At 40.3% G+C, this 17463-nt stretch overlaps 1 protein-coding gene across 3 annotated transcripts in view; it reads right to left on the bottom strand.

Annotated features, from left to right (window-relative positions):
- The window catches only part of GLI3 (GLI family zinc finger 3), a 253463-nt gene extending 250119 nt beyond the window's left edge, over nt 1–3344 (bottom strand). For 2 of the 3 annotated variants that reach the window (XM_054019884.1, XM_054019885.1), the window contains exon 1: nt 2323–2551. The gene's annotated coding sequence lies outside the window, so the exon portion shown is untranslated. Of the gene's footprint in view, nt 1–2322; nt 2552–2872 lie in introns of those variants that run through there. The other variant, XM_054019886.1, reaches the window with a different exon arrangement.
- Nucleotides 3345–17463: the final 14119 nt, after the last annotated feature.

Below are 17463 nucleotides of genomic sequence, written 5' to 3'. Positions count from 1 at the left end.
AGGTAATTCTTTGTTTTGTGCTACTTGGGCAGGAAAATGCTTTGGAAAACAGAATGCCATACTGAAAGCCATGTGCAAGAAATGCACAGATTTACTTCCTTTACTCTTTTTTTTTTTTTTAAAGAACTATATACACTAAAACAGTGCCTTTTCCCCACACATTAGATTTCTCAACCACATGATCTTTAGTGTAAAAGAAATGATCTTCCGCTTGTCTCACAGATAATGTTATTTAATGTTTGCTTTAAATTTGAGTGTAGACTAGCCAACTAAATGCATTATGTACTAGCGTGTTAAACCCAAAATTTCATTATATAAACCAATTCTGAGCATACTTCATACAGTTTACATTGTTAAATTCATTCACCATTACATTTAATATAATCCCTCAACTGAAATCCTGTGGTATATTCAGAACTATTTTTACATTTTAATGTTACTCTTCTTTGAAAACATAGCATTTTTCTCCCTTCAAAAATAATCTTGACATATGTAATTAAGAAACTGTCAGATCATTATTAATTTTTAATAAAGGACCTAAATGAAATAATTATAGGAATCAATCAGTGAGGTACCTTTCAAAATTACAATGCAATTGCACAAATATTCAAAATACCTAAGGCCCATTCTTGTGGATCTCAATTCATAATCTCCCAAAATACCAAACCATAAAGAGTTGTATAACACAAAGAAATTTAGTGATTTCTAAGTATTAAAGAGACTTAAATGGTTCCCATATAGATACATATATCAGGCATGTAGAGACACACAGTGAGAGACTCTGGCACCCTTTTAAAAAGATTTGTTAATTTAATTAGCCACATATTTCAAAGGCTTTGAACCATTTTTAGATTGGAGTTCTTCTGTGATCCAACATAAAGGAAGTTAAATAAGCATGATGAAACTTCAAAATAAAAATATGCTTTATTAACCCTTGAAAATAAAGTGTGGTGCATGGTATGCACTGCTAGCTAGCACTCCTCTGGTTAATTAGACTTTAAACATTATATACCAAGTGGACAACCATCCATACCTTTGACTAAAAAGGCTCTTTTACTTAGATATCCATACAGTCCATCATGTCAAACAGAAGTGGCAGCTGGAAAATGTGGAACAGCTGGCAAAGAGCTGAGAGAAAATGTTTTACATAAATATATCTACATATAAACTGGCAGAAGGCCACAAACACTGTACCCAAAGGACTGGCTCAAAACTATACACCAGAGGGTTAAAAAAATGGAGGGGCGGTGTGGAGGGGATTCCTTTTACCTTTTCTTTTCACGTGGTTCCAGGACTAGGAAGCTGCACATTTAGAGGTGTGTGTGTGTGTGTGTGTGTGTGTTTATATCATCTAGGTTGGAAGAAGAGCAACTGTGCAAACAACCTAAGTTTACAGGCTAATTAAAACAACCTCATATCCACTTTCCTAAAATGCTTTAAAGTTATTTGATGGAAGAACATGCAGAGGTCCTAATACGGATTGGTTTGTGGCAAATCATATGCGCTCTCCTTCTTCTCCATTCCTCCACCCCCCAAAAAAGTCGAGAAAGTAACTGTCGGGAGTGATTCATACTCAATCCCTCCCCGCTGCAATATTTTTCTCCATACATTGCGAGGGGAGAAGGAAGGAGGACGGGGGAAATTGTAGAGGGTGTATAGATCCCAGCAGTTTGGTGTATGCAGCTTTCCAAGTTCCAAAGGCAGCACTCACAACAACAAAATCATAAAGAGAAGGCACAACTTTCACTTTTCCTCTGTTATGAACGAGACGCCTTCCCCCATCCCACTCCCAAACCGTTCCCCTGAAACTCCTACAGATTAATCAAAACAGAGTAATAGGAAACGAACCTCCGTCTCCTTTTCTCTCCCCAAAACTAACACACACATCTGAGTCCTTCCACCTATCCAGACAGCACAGGGTGTTTGCTACAGCAACAAAGTTTCAGCCAAAGAAACTGGCATGAAAATAACAAGCAATTTCTTTGGGGGAAAAGCAGCTGCTGCATGCAAATCTGTAGTTCAACTGTGGGACATTACGTCTCAAAATCCTTTCGGAGTGCAGTAGGGCAGGCAGAGAGAGAGAGAAAATACTTACATATTATTGTATAGTTTGGGGGGGGGGGTTGGCTTTAAGTTAAGGACAGTTTGACAGCCATTTTTTGGTTAGATCTCGGATAGTCTCCCGCTCCCCACTCTTCCAAGTTAAAAAAGAGAGAGAGATCGGAAATGAAAATAAAGTGCCCCAAACCTCTGGCTTCTTGCAACCATTGTGCAAAGCCCATTAAACAAAGAAGAACTTCTTGCAAAACTCAGTACACGTACCTGCTGCTGCTGCTTCTGTCAAGCCCCCCAAACTTCCCATAGAAAAGGTAGGGCTGTTGTATCTCACACGCACAGTGCATGCAGTGGGGATCTCTCTCCTCTTTTGCAGAGCTTAACAGGACCGACCCCAAAGGATGAAAGCGGGCATTTTGCTTCTGTTTGGGCGGGGGGGGGGAGGATGGATTGAGAGAGAAGAGGCCGGGCGGTGTGTGTGTATTGGTTGTTGTTTTATTCCTGCCCTCCTCCCTCAAAGAGAGAGAGACAGAAAGAGAGAAGCCCTCTCCGTTTGTGTGCGCGCGGATCCGACATCAGTTTCAGTGATCTTGTAATCTGATCCCTTCTGACTCACCCGCACTGACTGACATTTCTGATTTGGTTCAACAAAGGGGGGGGGGAGAAAGAGAGAAATCTACCAGAGTGTATCAAAAAACTTGCATCGGAAGGGCCCCCCCTTCCCTCTAACCAACCCATATAAATTGCATTGTAGCCCCCTACCCTTTTTTAAGTCCACCAAAGGAGAGAAATAAAAACACTCTGCTCCGATACTCACGTGTTGGAAAAGTTGTCCCTTTCGCCTTCCTCTCTCTGTCTCTCCTTTCCTCCTCCTCCTCCTCCTCCTCGTCCAAGTTTTACAGATGTTGCAGGACTCCTCTCCGCCACCACCCCTCCTCCCCTTCTCTCTTTCAATACTCCACTCTTAGTCCAGAGGAGGGGAAAAGAGCTTCAGGGAAGGGCACATTGCTGGTTCAACCCCCCTGCAGTGCGGGTAGAGAGGGGCACTAAACTTTCTGGAATGAGGAAAGATCTTCCCCCTCCCTTACTTTTGTCTGACTCCCTTCTTTGGATTTGCCCGGTGGAAGTGCTACAAACGTGAGGGTCACCCGCTCCCCTCCTCCTGTACACTGGGGAATGTAGGAATATTTCGGTGAGGAGGAGGGAAGTCAGACCGAAGTCAGAAGAAGAGAAGGCGTGTGGGAGGGGGTGTGCCCCTGGGTGCTGTTCAGTGCCTGGGAGTGAGGGAGAATGAGGAGCTGGGACCAGCAGAAACACGCGCTCTCAATCTGATGTCCCCTCTTCCCCCCACTTCTCCTTTCTTTTCCTTCTCCCCCCCCCTTCAGCTCAGACACCAGGAGGCCACGCCCATAGCTGGGAGGGATGGGATGGGGGGAATCTGTTGCCTTCACCCTCCCCTTCCTTCCCTCTGGTATCAGTTTCTCTCTCTTTTTCATCTTCCTCTCTTCCTTCTGTCCTGCTCTCTGCTTCCCTTCCCATCCTCAATCTCTGCCCAGCTCTCAATCTGTGACAGAAAGTCACACTTGTTCTCCTTTCCTGCTCCTCCTTTTTTATCCTGCCCTCTTACTCTGGTTCATTTTACCCTCTGTTTCTCACCCACTATCTTCAAACTTCCTCAGTACCGCCAGCCCCCAGCATTCAAAAATCATGAGTCAAGACCCATAAAAGCATGAGATTTTTTTAAAACAATATATTTGAAGTGTTCTGTTTATTTACCTTCTGATTTTTGCCCCCTCAGGGTTCACATTCTCAGGCTCAGCACTGCACCCACATGGGCTGGAAACTTACTTTTTCAATTAAAGTCTCATGAAATCACATGACTCCAGGACCTGGGGCTGTAAGAAAAAACACCAAGGATCAGAAGAATTGGAAATATTATTATACTGCCTTCCTTCTCCAGTATTGAGCCTCTTCTCCATTTAAAAACCTGCCTTTGAATTTTTTATCCCTCTTTTCTTTAGCTTTTCTACCCCCGGACTAAGACTACAATGGTAAACCTTTAACATGGAGAATTACTTCTGCGTTCTGTCAAAATTCCCATTGTTTTGCTCCCTAGCCCCCATTGTTCCCCCTGGGGTTCTACAGGCATTAACAACTCACCCTGAGGCTGTGTTTTTAGGTTCCACAGGTACTTGGAACTTAGCTGAGGGTGTCAGTTATGGTGCCAAAAGAATTCAAGATTGTCCCTTCTCATGTTTCAGCCATTCAAGAATCAAAATACCATGCCAAGACCAGCTCTTGTGTTATTTTGGCTCCATACATGGGTCTCTTTGGCACTCAAATAGCCTGAGAAGAGCTAATATAAATGAACAGTCACACCCACCCACCCATATCACATCATTCTCCAATCAGACCAAAGGTTTGTCCCCTTCAGAAAGGAGTGGGTATATGCATTAAAGTACATTCCAATATATACCTAATCGTGTCAATCATGACATATACCCAATGGTGTAGCCCAATACCAAACCTTTGATATGCACCTTTTTGTCATGATCTGATTACCAGGGGAGCCAGGCTCTTGACTTAGACCCTGATTCAGCAAGATGCTTAAGCACATAACAAACTGTAAGCACCCACATACTCTCACTGAAGTCAATGTTAGTTAAAGTTAGGCATATGCTTAAGTACCTTCCTGAATTGGGAATTTAAATGAGAGCAAGATCAGGCTTTAATGCTATGGCCCTCACTATTGCAAGTCTTGTGAAATTTCATATTTTTCTTAAAGCCCCAGAGGCCTGAATCAAAAGATTGCATGAGCATTTCACCTTTTTTTTAATATTAAGTTCATTAACATCTTCATGACTACAGAGAAAAGCTTGAAAATGTGAAGCACCTGTATCCTAAAGATTTAAAAAACAGAATCCAACATTTTTTATTTTTTTTTAAATCCATGATTTTGGGGACCTGAGCCATTATTTTTGAACACTTGGGGATGGCAATATTGTCTGAATTTTCCTACAGTTTATATTGTTTTCATGAACATACTGACTTGATGGAGATGGTGTATCTGTGGATCGTTAACTATTAATTTTTCACAGCAATTAGAGATCCATGATACCCTTGCTCACAGTGAGTACCCTCTTATTTCACACACTGTTCCACTGACCAGTATAGGACTAACGGTGGAGTAAGGATGTAAGATTCTGGTCTTATTAATGTTTCTACTAGTCATGAGTTATTTGTTGTGATTTGGGAGAAAGTTAGTTGCCACATGACAATACAATGGTAATGTGAAATATGACAGGGGTAGGAAAAGTGGCTAGAAGCCTATTTTATTCACTCTTTTCTTCTTTCTTATATTTTTTTGGATTTTTTTATAGTTTAAAAATGACCACAGTCAACTTAATCTCCAGTAAATTAAAAATAATTAAAAGTCCTTTCAGGTACTACATTGATCCTTCAACTTTCCATGCCATGTTTTCATGTTCTTATAATCACATTTTCCTTTTAAAATATTTTTCTCTCCCCTTTTGCTGCATGAAATATCCTCAGAAGCCAAAGGGGAAACTGACTTATTATACACAAAGTACTATTAAATAAAGAGAGAAACTAATTAGAAAAATGTTGTTTATCTAATCTCTTTCAGGTCTAGTAATCTGAGATGTTAGTGGTAACAATAGGCAGACAGAAGTGTGATTTTAAGTTGAGGGTGTCCAGTGTTTAATTTGTACTGAAAGAGATGCCAGGGCTCAAGAAATTTTTTTACATTCATAACTGCCAAGTATAGAGGTATTGGGGATCAGCCCTGGTACAAATTAAGCACTGAGAGTGTCCCTTTAAATCAAAGCTCCTCTTGTGAGCAATAGTTGACTTTGAACTAGTGGGACTCCTCTTTCCTGTGAATTTGAACATTTTCTCATGCTACAAAATAATATTTCATCTTTTGCTATTCTCACCAACACTGGGTATTTTCAAAGCATATCTTTCAGCCCCCATAAAATCACCAGTGTTCCCTCATCTCCCCCCGCCCCCCAAAATTAAGACAGCTAAGAAATTTAAAAACTTAAAAGGAATCAGAGTGTTTTCACTTCTGTTTATGGGAAAAGAGACTTCTGATACATCTTTGAGCCTTGAAAATCTTGAGGGAAGAGGAGAAACAAAGAAACAACCAGGCTTTCTGCCTTTGCCAGTCTGAATGGGTCAGACTGAGCAAAAAAAGAAAAAAAAATATATGAAGGAGAAGGGGTGACATTTGCCATTTGAAATGTATTGTAAATGTTTCAACACCTTGACAATGAAACACATAACAGAAGCTTAGAACATCCAAGGCCCTCCAGCTAAACAAAATGAAAATGGGCAGATTTGTTTAAGGAGGTTCCTTCCTGAAGATTTGTCATGTCTGTTTTAGAGAATTCACACTTTAAAGAAGAGTGGCAAGGTAAAAAATATTATGTTAACAAGAAATCATTACTATGGGGTTGCATTGCCCCATTGATAAAACTCACACTGGGAGATTCACCTATATGATTCCTTTGGGAGCAGGAGTTGCCCCTTGCAGAATAGGCCACTGAGTCAACCCCAACCTCCACCTCTCTACCATCCACTATGTCAACCGCTCCTTGGTAGTATGACTCCATTAGAACTCAGGGCTGCCAAATACCGTGTTTCGTGTGACACTCAAACATTCATTCCTGCATCACAGCTGCCTTCCTTCTTGCTGCTCCCCCTGTTGGATCAAGGCAGGAAACAGCAGTCAAGAAAAACAAGCAGTGCAGCAGGGACAGCTCAATATGAGGCTCAATTGTAGGCTCCCCTTTCCCCACACATCCAGCTGCACCAAACTCCCCTTCCCACCTACACCCCACTCCAAACCCTGCAAATACCCAAACCCAGGAATACTATGGTCTGAAGGACCCTCTAACTTTCAGAAGTCCCCCACTTGCCTCCCCAAGCAATCCAAGCACCTCTAAACCATCCAGGGGTTCCCTGCACCCCCCTTCCCATCAACAGTGCCTAATCCCCAGCAATTCCAACAGCACTGTAATCGTTACATACATGTTAGCAGTTGACAAGGGAAGTTCAAAAATTGGAAAACTAAAAAAAAAATCATGTTTTTTGGTCTCTGTCATGATTTTCTCACTTGTGATTTTTGAGCTTTTGGAGTAGACAATAATGTATTACTCACTGTTTTAGTGTGAGTTTCATGGTGTTTGGTGCTTTTCTTAAAGACCCAGCTCCTGAAATTCTGATTAGGTGAGAATCTCAGCTTTCATTTAAATAAAAGTACATTTCTAACAGTCATAGCTGTAGATCAAAACTTGAAAATGTGACCTAGCACATTCTAAAAGCTCAAAAACCAGTAGACATATAAAAAGAATTCCAAAATTTATCTTCTTTTTTTTTATCTCAAAATTTTTTAACTAGTCTTGTGATGGGAGGAGGGGCTTACTACTTATTTTTACTGTGAATAGGAGAAGGGGAGAGCCACATATAGTGGAATATCTTAGATAATTAAAATTATAAGAATTTCACAAATCTAAATCACTTGCCACAATTTATGTTATCTATTTATTTTTAATTTTTTGCTTTTCACTTAACTTGTAAGGGTCAACTTGACTTGCTAGGTTCAGTTTCACTTTCTGGAATTTCTTTCTTGCAAACAGATGCTATGTTTCAGTTCCCAGCACCACTGAAGAATGTTTAAATTTTTTAAAATGTAATTATTTTCTTACTTATTTTTAGTGTTATGAAAACATTTCTGCCTCATAGGATTTTGTAAAATCTACATTTGGGGGCCTGAATTACTTGAGAGTGTCCCTTAAAGCCATTTTCAAATCTGTTTATCTCCCTAAAGGTTCCTAGCAAGGAAACCTGGGTCCTGAGTCGACTCCCAATGAAATCAACAGAGATCTTGCAATTGACTTCAATGGGAGAATGCTGGTGTCCCTAATGATGAGGATTATCATTCTACTCTAGAAGATCAGCTCTTATCCACCATCCTCTTTTTCTGACTATTTAATCTATCTAGTGATTTATACCACATGCATAGGGTGACCAGAGAGCAAGTGTGAAAAATCGGGGTAGGGAGCGGGAGGTAATAGGTCCCTAGCTAAGATAAAGCCCTGAATATCGGGACTGTCCCTATAAAATTGGGACATCTGGTCACCCTACACACTCATCATCCAAGTAACTTACAAGTAAATATAACATGTAGGTCATTGCCTAGTGGTTTTCTCTCCTCTCCCATTTTAAAGTATAGACAGGTATCTTGCTTTTTATTTATTTTATATATAAAATATAATATTCATAAATATAAAAATATAAACAAAGCTGCTTTATTGTATAAAAAAAAATAAAAAGCAAGATACCCTGCTATATATCGATATCTATCTCTATCTCTCTATATATCAGCTTTGTTATTACTCTTGAGGAAAATTTAAGGCTAAGAGATGGATTTTAGACTTGGACAAGTACACCTTGTAGCTACAGAAATTCCTTTTTGAGAAGATCATAGTGTAGCTGTAGGCCGGCTGTGGAGAAAGTTTTGTTTCTACAGCTCTTACAATTCCAGTTTTTGTTCTGGACTACTCTAGTGTATCTGAATGACTTCACCTTTCTAATATTGTTAAGCCACCATCATTTTTATAAACATATTTGTACACAAAGAACATTCTTCTTCTTCTTCCAAGAAATGTCAAATTTATTTTAGTAATTTTTTCATATATATCCATATGATATTTCAAACAAAAAGCACATTTCCTTCCTTTGTTTGCTATTTAAAATATAACATATAGGGTTAAAGGTTGTGATTATTTGGGGGGGGGTGTATTTGTGATTCTCCCTAACTCCACCCACAAACTAAATTTTGCCCCCTGGAGATGTCAAAACCAAAACACCAAAATGAAATTCCATTCACAGTAATCTTCATAATATGTATGACTGGTCCTCTCTTTTTCTAGGTGCTTTGATCAGCAGTTAAATAGTTAACAATAATGATATTTAAATTGTTATCAGATGGGTCAAAATTAACAATCCCTTCTCTCAAAGCTATTGTTCAAACTGTCTGCAGACTGAGCCCTTGTCTACACTTGAAAGAGTTTGCCGGTAAGCTATACCAGTAGGGGAAAACTTGCAAATCCCCCTAATGGAGACACAGCTAATGCCTGCAAAAGAGTTCTTATGCCACTATAGCTTAAGCCTGTTCCCTGAACTGAGTAAATTATACTGGCAAAAGAGCTTTTTTGGTTGTTATAACTGCAACTACAGTAGGGTTTTTGCTGACATAACATTGGTCAGGGCTGGGGGGGGCGGGGAATAATCACACCCCTGACAGACATCACTATGTCAGAAAAACTTTTAAGGCAGATATCTTTGGATTGGTTTACACTTACTAAATTATCTTCACCACCATAAGGGCTTAGACGTCTTATTTTAGAAGTATTATTATTAAGTGGAAGCGTAGATTCTGGAGCACGAAATGGTAGCCTCCAGAAATAAAAAAACCTGCTAAAAGAACCACTGCAAAATTGCCCACTTTAACCCTTGAGTTTTGTTTTGTTTTTAAAGTGTTGTACTTTTGTTATTTAGAGGGTTATTTGCAAATTATGTATGTTGATATGTACACTTTATGTTTTCTGTTTCTTATGAAAGAAAGCTACATATGTTGGCTTCACCTGAATATACAGTCTAGTATATGTTTAGTGCCAGTATATTTTAAGGCTTAGCTGGTGTGTAACAAAAAAAAATTAAATGTTTGTGCTCAATTACTTAATGGTTTGAATATATTTTTGAGTTTCACGAGTGCAAAACAAAAGTTTTAAACTAGGAAAGTATTATAAATTAATTCAACAATTTATAATATATATAATAATACTATGCAATAAAACATTAGATATACATACATACATGCACAACGTTGGCTAAACTAGTATTTTGGGGGTAACTGGAAAAATATCCCATGCATCTGAATGTGTGTGTCGCCTGTTGCAGTCAATGGAAAAGCATATGAACATCCAAAGGGAGAAATTGACCCTAAATCCTTGTATGACAAGATTGAGCCTGGAGCACATTTTCACAGCCATGTCCTAAATGCTTGAAAAACAGGATTTATCCAGGGAACACTGACACACACAATCTTTACTACAGCTACTGCAGAACTCCATAGAAATAAAATAACTTACACTGATTAACATCTATTTTTAATTAATAATAAATGTTATTTTAATCTATCATTTTTCACAGAGATATATTACAAAACACTTTATAGAATAAATAATATAATCACTAGAGCTGGTTGAAAAATTGTATAATTTGGACCTTTTTGACCCCTAAAAGGACAATTTTATGCTCCTCCCCCCTCCTTCACAACCAGTTTATAATTCCAGAATTAAGTCCTGATCCTGCACAGGTTTAGTTAGGGCTAGATAGACTTAGCTGGCACAAGGGTGTCCTTGAGCAGAACCAGTTGCAGGTTCTAGTCTTTACAGAGGCCAATAACTTTACAAATGTGAGTAGGTCTATAGAAGTCACTAGGACTACTTGCCTGAGTAAATTTACTCACTTATACAAGTGTGAGCCCTGATACAGAGCAGTTATTTACAGAATAGCTGTAGAGCAGCACAAGAAGAAATTAAAGAGATACAGGCAAAGAAGGAAAGATAAGATTTGAAAAGAAATGGAAAGTTAGTGAGGGGAATTGGCAATACTGGGCTGCTCACACCTTTCAAGGGAATTTGGCTGGACTCCCAGTTCAGATCTAATTTTCTTTTGGTTTGGCCTTTTTTCACTCAGTCAACTACTGCAGCAATTGCTGGGGATGGTGCACAGTAGGGGGAAAGTATGTTAAAGAGTGAGATCCCTCTCTGCAAGAATGACGATAGTCCTGCAAGGATTGAACTCACAACCCTGGGTTTAGCAGGCCAATGCTCAAACCACTGAGCTATCCCTCCCCCCAAACTAACACCTCTGAGGGTGTGTAGTGGGGCAACTGCCCCACTCCTGGAAAACAAGGGTTAAAAGCAGCCCTGGAGAGTGAGAGCAGCTGAGTGAGTAGCTGACCACTGGTGTGGTCGGCCACTCAGGGTCCAGCTGGCCCTTATAAGAGAGCTCTGGGGGCAGGATGCAGGAGTCTCTCTCTTGCTGTGGAGAGGGAAGGACCTGGCTGTCTGGGAGCCTAGGGTACTAGGGGTAGAGCAGGGCTGGGGAAAGGCAAGAGGAGTTGGGGAGCTCCAGCCTGGAAAACCCCCAGACTGCAGGCCTTGGTGAAGGCCTACACAGGGTTGCTGGGGTTGCAGAGTTGCAGCTTGGGATTAGGCAGAGGCGGTTGGTCTGACTCCCTTGCCAATGAGGCGTGGTCTTTACAGCCTGCAGTCTGCCCCAGTGAGCGGGAGATAGATGACGACTGGCAGTAGCCACTGAAGCAAGGTGGGTTTAGAGGGTTGGGGGTTCCCCTGGGAGGGGTGATTCAGAGTGTGGGGGCACTGCTGGGGCAGAACCCTGAGGAAAAGGGCACTGGGGTCCAGGAGGGACACGGGGCCTGAGGCAGGCGAGACACCCACCGGCAGAGGATGCTCTGAAGGCTGGCAAAAGCTAATTCCCAAGATGACCAGCCGGAGGCACTGTGCAAGTGAGCCTTCGCCTTGGTACAGGGCAGGTCTGCACTACAGCTAGGAGGTGGAATTCCCACCTTGGGCAGATAAACATTAGCTCTGGTCAAGCTGGTGTACTAAAAATACCAGTGTGGCTGCAGCACCTTGGGTGGCAGCTAGGGTGCCTGAGTATGTATGCAGGACTTTGGATGGGATTGTACTTGGGCTGCTAGCCCAAGCCACCGCTTGTGGTGCCATAGCCACATTGCTATTTTTAGTGTGCTAGCGTGGTCAGAACTAGTAAGTGTACATCTACCTGAGCTGGGAATCACACCTCCCAGCTGCAGTGAAGACATACTCTAAAGATTTAAGGACAGAGCCTCAGCTGGTGTAAATAAGCATAGCTATATTAACTCCAATGGACCAATGCTGATTTGTCAGCTGAGGATCTGGCCCTTTCATTTTTACCTCCAGATGTTACAGCCCTTTTGTAGGGGGGGAAAAAGTACTGTATATAGTAAGTACCATATAGTATTATGGCAGAATGGTACTGTTAGACCTCCACTGCAGATCTCATCTCCAATATTCAGCTCTCTCTACAAGTTCAATTTACCCCTGTGCAGAGAGCTAGCATAAGGCCTATGTGCCATTAAGTTCCACTTATGCCCTCAAAACAGGGCATAGTCCTTTTTCTGGCACTCTTTATAACAGTAAATTTTACCTTACATATGCAGAATTCCCAGTGACATCAGCTGAAAATCTTCCCATGCAGGAAGAGCACACCGTCAGAGTTGAGATTCACTGAGTATCTGAGAGGAGAATTTTGCCCAGACAGTGCTAGTTAGTACAATTGCATTAAAAGATCCATCAGAATTTCTATTTTTAGTTGAGAATTGTAAACATTCCTTCCTGGATGAAATATGAAATTCCACCAGGAGACAACTAATTGTTTTTCCAGCAAACAAATTTGTTTTCCATTGTTTTTTTTTTTTAATTAAAACATTGAAATAAGTGGAAAGTTTGTGGCCTTCAGACTGTTCATAGGCCTCTTACCTAACTTTCTTTTTAATTTATTGATTATATTTGGTAGATGTCCAATATATTGTATTTATTGGGTTTTTGAACAGTTGGGTTTCTTTGTACGTTTGTTTGTGGGGTTTTTTTTTGGTAGGGGTTGAGCGGAGACAGAAATTAAGCTTGGCACTGGACATGAGTACATTTCATCAGCAATTTCACAGCACTTTTTGGTACAGTCTTAATGCACTTTTGCTATTGCATTAATATGATTAAATTTACCCAATCTCTAGAGCTAAAGTTCTCCCAAGTATACTATGACAATAGCATTATCTGTCAGTAAATAGCATTTAGTGCATTAAAATGTTCCTGAGAACTCCTGGTGAAGTGGATTAATCTTCTCTAGCCTCTTGGGTGCAAAACTGGATCTGCTCAGAAATCAAACCATATTAGTGATCTTGGTCTGGTCCCTTGTGAGCATTTGTTCATATCAAAAAGCCACAGCTCAACATATTTGACAGTTTCTATGCAAGAGGTGTCACAGGATTCGAGGGCCAAAAATCATGCCTCCAAACCTATATTAAATACATATCTCCCTTTGCTTCTTTATGACAGAGACAATCTCTTATGCTTTCCTCCCTCCCCACCCCTTGTTTGATTTTTACATTGGAAAGATAAGGTCCTCTCTCTCTTCCCCCCATCTTCACTGGAAAACCTTAGCAAGATCATTGGAGGACCTGGCTAGCAGGAGTAAGGAGGCTGTAACTTGAGCTCCAGCTCTCCATGCCCCCCATTGGCAGGGAGAATGCTGATTCATTTGGGAGGAGAAAGGCGATCTGCAGCTCTGGTTAAAGTTTCATGAAATGTCACTACTCAAACAGAGGGAAGTGAAGACCTGATATTTCTAATACAGAAACCAAAGCTATAAATTGATGTGCCTGTTTGTTGTTTTTTTTTTTTCTCCTAATGTGAGACATCCTTGTAATTTCATCTCTAATAAAACAAGCAGACAAAATCTACATGGCTTCCCAACAGATCATGGAATATGTTTCCCTTTTTTGAAAATGTCCTCAGATTTGTTTCTTTGTCACTCCCCCATCTATCAATCCGAAAGTGAAGAAAACTAATGAAGCTGAGCACCACTTCACTTAAACTGTCCAATTTTAAACCACAAAATGTTCTTCTAAACTAAACTTAGTTAATTGTCCAAATTAAGGGATCTGTGCTCTGTTTATTTACACATCCCAGAGAGTTCAAAGGAATACAAAAAGGGCTGGTAAAAAGCCCAGAATTTGCAGACAAGGGAACAGCAACTTTTCACCAAGCTCCCCATGAGCTCATATTAGCCCCTTCAGGCAAATTCCATATGGCAGGTTTGAAGATGTATGCCACAGAAAAAGGGGACAAAGCCAAGAAGCACTCACTGTCACTGTACAGGGCATAATCCCCATGACTACCGGTTATTTCTGAGCAGAAAGCCAGATGATAGTTATTGTTAGCTGAATATCTTGTCAGTGTAGCTGGGACATTCACAGAATCACAATAAATAAATGAAACTAGGCATCTCATTTCTACTTAGTGAGGAGTTTTGTCTTGGTTGTGTGTAGTTATTACTGATCTGGGCAATCCTGGGAAGACTTAAGCACCTGACAAACCTTATTCACTAGGACACCGATCCTGCAAAGACTTAAGCACATGCTTAATTTTGTGCACTGTAAGTAGTGCTGTTGACTTCAGTGGGATCACTAATGGTGTGTAAAGTTAAACATATGCTTCATAGGATCAAGATCCATGGTCTTAATCTTGCACCGCCGAAGTTAATGGATGTTCCGTTGACATCAACGGGCACAGGATCAGGCAGCACGTGAGTAGTTCGGTTGACCAGGAAATAACATTTCCATTTCACAAACAAATTCAAGGTTTCAAGATTTGTTTTTGTTCCAATGCAGAATGAAACTGAGACCTTTTTTAAAAAAAAAAAAAAAAAAAAAAGGTGGGTTAGGACACTCAACTGGGATGTGGGAGAGTCCGGATCAAATCCATATTTTGCCTGATTTGGGACTTCAATTTGGGTCTCCCACATCCCAGCTAAGTGCCCTAACCACCTGGCTATTTTGAGGTGGGGTCTCTGTCTGACCAGAAATTCCACCATGGACCTACATTTTGGTTTTGACAAATTGTCATTTTCTGACAAAAAAACAAAAATAAACCACAACATGACAACAATTTTGTTTTAAAATTCCCAACTAGCTTTAGCAAATAGTTCTGTTCAACTCAGTGGGACGATGCTCATGTGTGAAGTAGTTTGTGTGTAAGGATTTGGGCTTAAGAAAGGTATTAAGGGAAGAGATAATCATGTTATAAACAAAATATTATGTTTTAATTGTCAACTCAATATTTAGAAAATTTTCTAAATTGTTTAAAAAAATTCCAAGAGCAATTCCACTGAATTTTTTTTATTATTATTTAGAAGGGCTTGGCCCTGCACTGCTTACTCAGATAAAAGTAAAATTTCACTGCAAGTTCAGTAAACACTGAAGAATGGGCTTTGGTTGGTTATTAATATAGACACAAGCCAAGAATTAGCCAAATAACTAACCAAACATCAGACAGGCAAAGCAATTTAAGAGGTATTATACCTAATCTTCCCATTAGGATCAGTAAGACAAAGCCAAATGCATCATTTGAGAGGTCACACTGAATAAATTGTGAGGATTACACAAGCAGGAAATTTTAGGGAGGGAAAAATGACCTTAAACTCTGTAGGTTTACACACAACAATAGAAACTCTAGTCCTTTATAGGCTCTTTGAATTCTTTACTAAGAAGTTAGCTCAAGTTTTATTGGAGAAGGAGAAAACACACTAGAAACTACCATCGGCAATTCAGAGGAAAGAAAAACTAACTGCCACAAATGGCTGAACACTAACAGAGAGGATGCAAAATATTTCAAAGTTGAAGGAACTAAGTCACTGAAAGAAAGAAAGTTGCAGATTTGTTTTAGATTTACATTGATTCTGCCTTAAACAATCAGAATCATGTTTACACAGTCCACACGAAAGACACCACATATCATCAATTTGCATACATCACCTCCATTTTTCACCGACCGCTGTCAACTTTCCCCTGTCCAATAGCTGAGAAACATTCCCATGTTCCATACAAATTATTAGTTTCTTTTTATTTTCTTTCCTGAATTTGTTCTGTATTGATTTTTTTCAATTCAATCACTAATAGACTTAATTGAACTAATGAACTTAATAGGCTCAAATTCAGGCCTTGGACAGTTGATTCCTCCCTACCTTGAAAATTGCTTGTCATTTACACCTGTGCAAAGTGACAGCAAAGTAGGTGTAAAATGCTACCATTCTAATTAAGTAGATTTTTGCATACTTTGCGCAGGTGTAAATGAAGCACAAGGCACACAGCAGTGGAAAATCACAGCATTGTCAAGTCCAAGCACTCAAAAAATCATCAGTTAGGCTTCAAAATATTATAAGATTGGTTTATGAGACTTATTTAAAAAAAATTCTTTTGGTTCTTTTTATTTACTTTTTATTGGAGTCTTGAGGGTGCCGATACTAAAGTGATGAGCATGGTATAAGAACCTATTTGGACTAGGATTCAAATTTTCAGGCTATTCTGCACAACCACACGGGCAAGAAACTTACTTTTTAAAAAATGAAAGACAAGATTTTCACATATTTATGAGACTCCAGGAGCTGTGTCTTTAAGAAAACCACTAAATATCATGAGAGTTTCAATAAAATCGGGAAAGTTGGCAACACTGATTAAATTAGCAACAGTGAATGGAATCTGGGAGGGGTGCTTTTTTGTTTTGTTGTTATAAAATCTAAAGAGATAAAATAAGAAACTCAAACACAGGGTCAGATCAATCAGCAGCAATAATGCAGACGAGACACAGCTCTACTTATTCTTCAGCACATAGGACTATTTCACTACCACCAAGATGGCTCAGTGTTTTAGTGGAATCAGCTTATGGATGAAGAACAGCTGGCTGAAGCTGAACCAGAGTGAGATGGAGGTTATGCTGGGAGGCAGAGGAAAACACCTTGAAGAGGAGCAGTCTCTGCTGGTTGAAGGTACCCACAATTGGTCAATTCTGTCCAGAGTTTAGGAGCGATCTTGGAGTCCGTGCTGATGCTAAGGTCTCACATAACAGCACCCATGGCTAATGCTTGACCATTTCTGGTGGGCTAGGAGACTCTGTCCCATCCCGGCAGACGATGACCTGGCCTCAGTTATGCATGCTGTTGTCACCTCTTGTCTGGACTATAGCAATGCAATATATCTGAGCATAAAGCTACCAGGCCTTAGGAAACTCCAACTAGTACAGAACTTTGCAGTGGGTCTCCTCAGCAACACAGGCAATCACACACACATCAGACCTGTCCTCTGCTTTCTACATTGGGCTTCCCATCGAATATTGAGTTTAGTTCAAGGTCTCACTCCTGACTTTCAAGCCACTCAGTGACCATCTACACTGCAATGTAAGCCCAGGGTTTGAATTCAGACTCAAGCCTAACCTCCATTCCATCTACACACATCGTGCTAATCCACGCCTCTGACCCAGCATCCCAGGACCCCATGGAGGTGGAGGGTCCGAGCCTGAGTCAAACCAGGACCCAGGGTTCAAGCCCTATTGCTGCAGGATAGATGTAGCCCCACTGAACTCATACTCTGGGAATCTGCCAAAAGTATTCCACACTCCCATGTGCTGACTATCTTTGTCCTCTGGGCAGTCAAATTTGATGGACAGTCAAGTTTCCCCACACTGCACCATGAAG

Source organism: Malaclemys terrapin, chromosome 2 (genome assembly GCF_027887155.1).
Source record: "Malaclemys terrapin pileata isolate rMalTer1 chromosome 2, rMalTer1.hap1, whole genome shotgun sequence".
In the NCBI taxonomy this organism is placed as follows: Eukaryota; Metazoa; Chordata; order Testudines; family Emydidae; genus Malaclemys; species Malaclemys terrapin.
The sequence above is the reverse complement of the archived record's forward strand: the minus strand, read 5'-3'. Positions and strand labels throughout refer to the sequence as shown.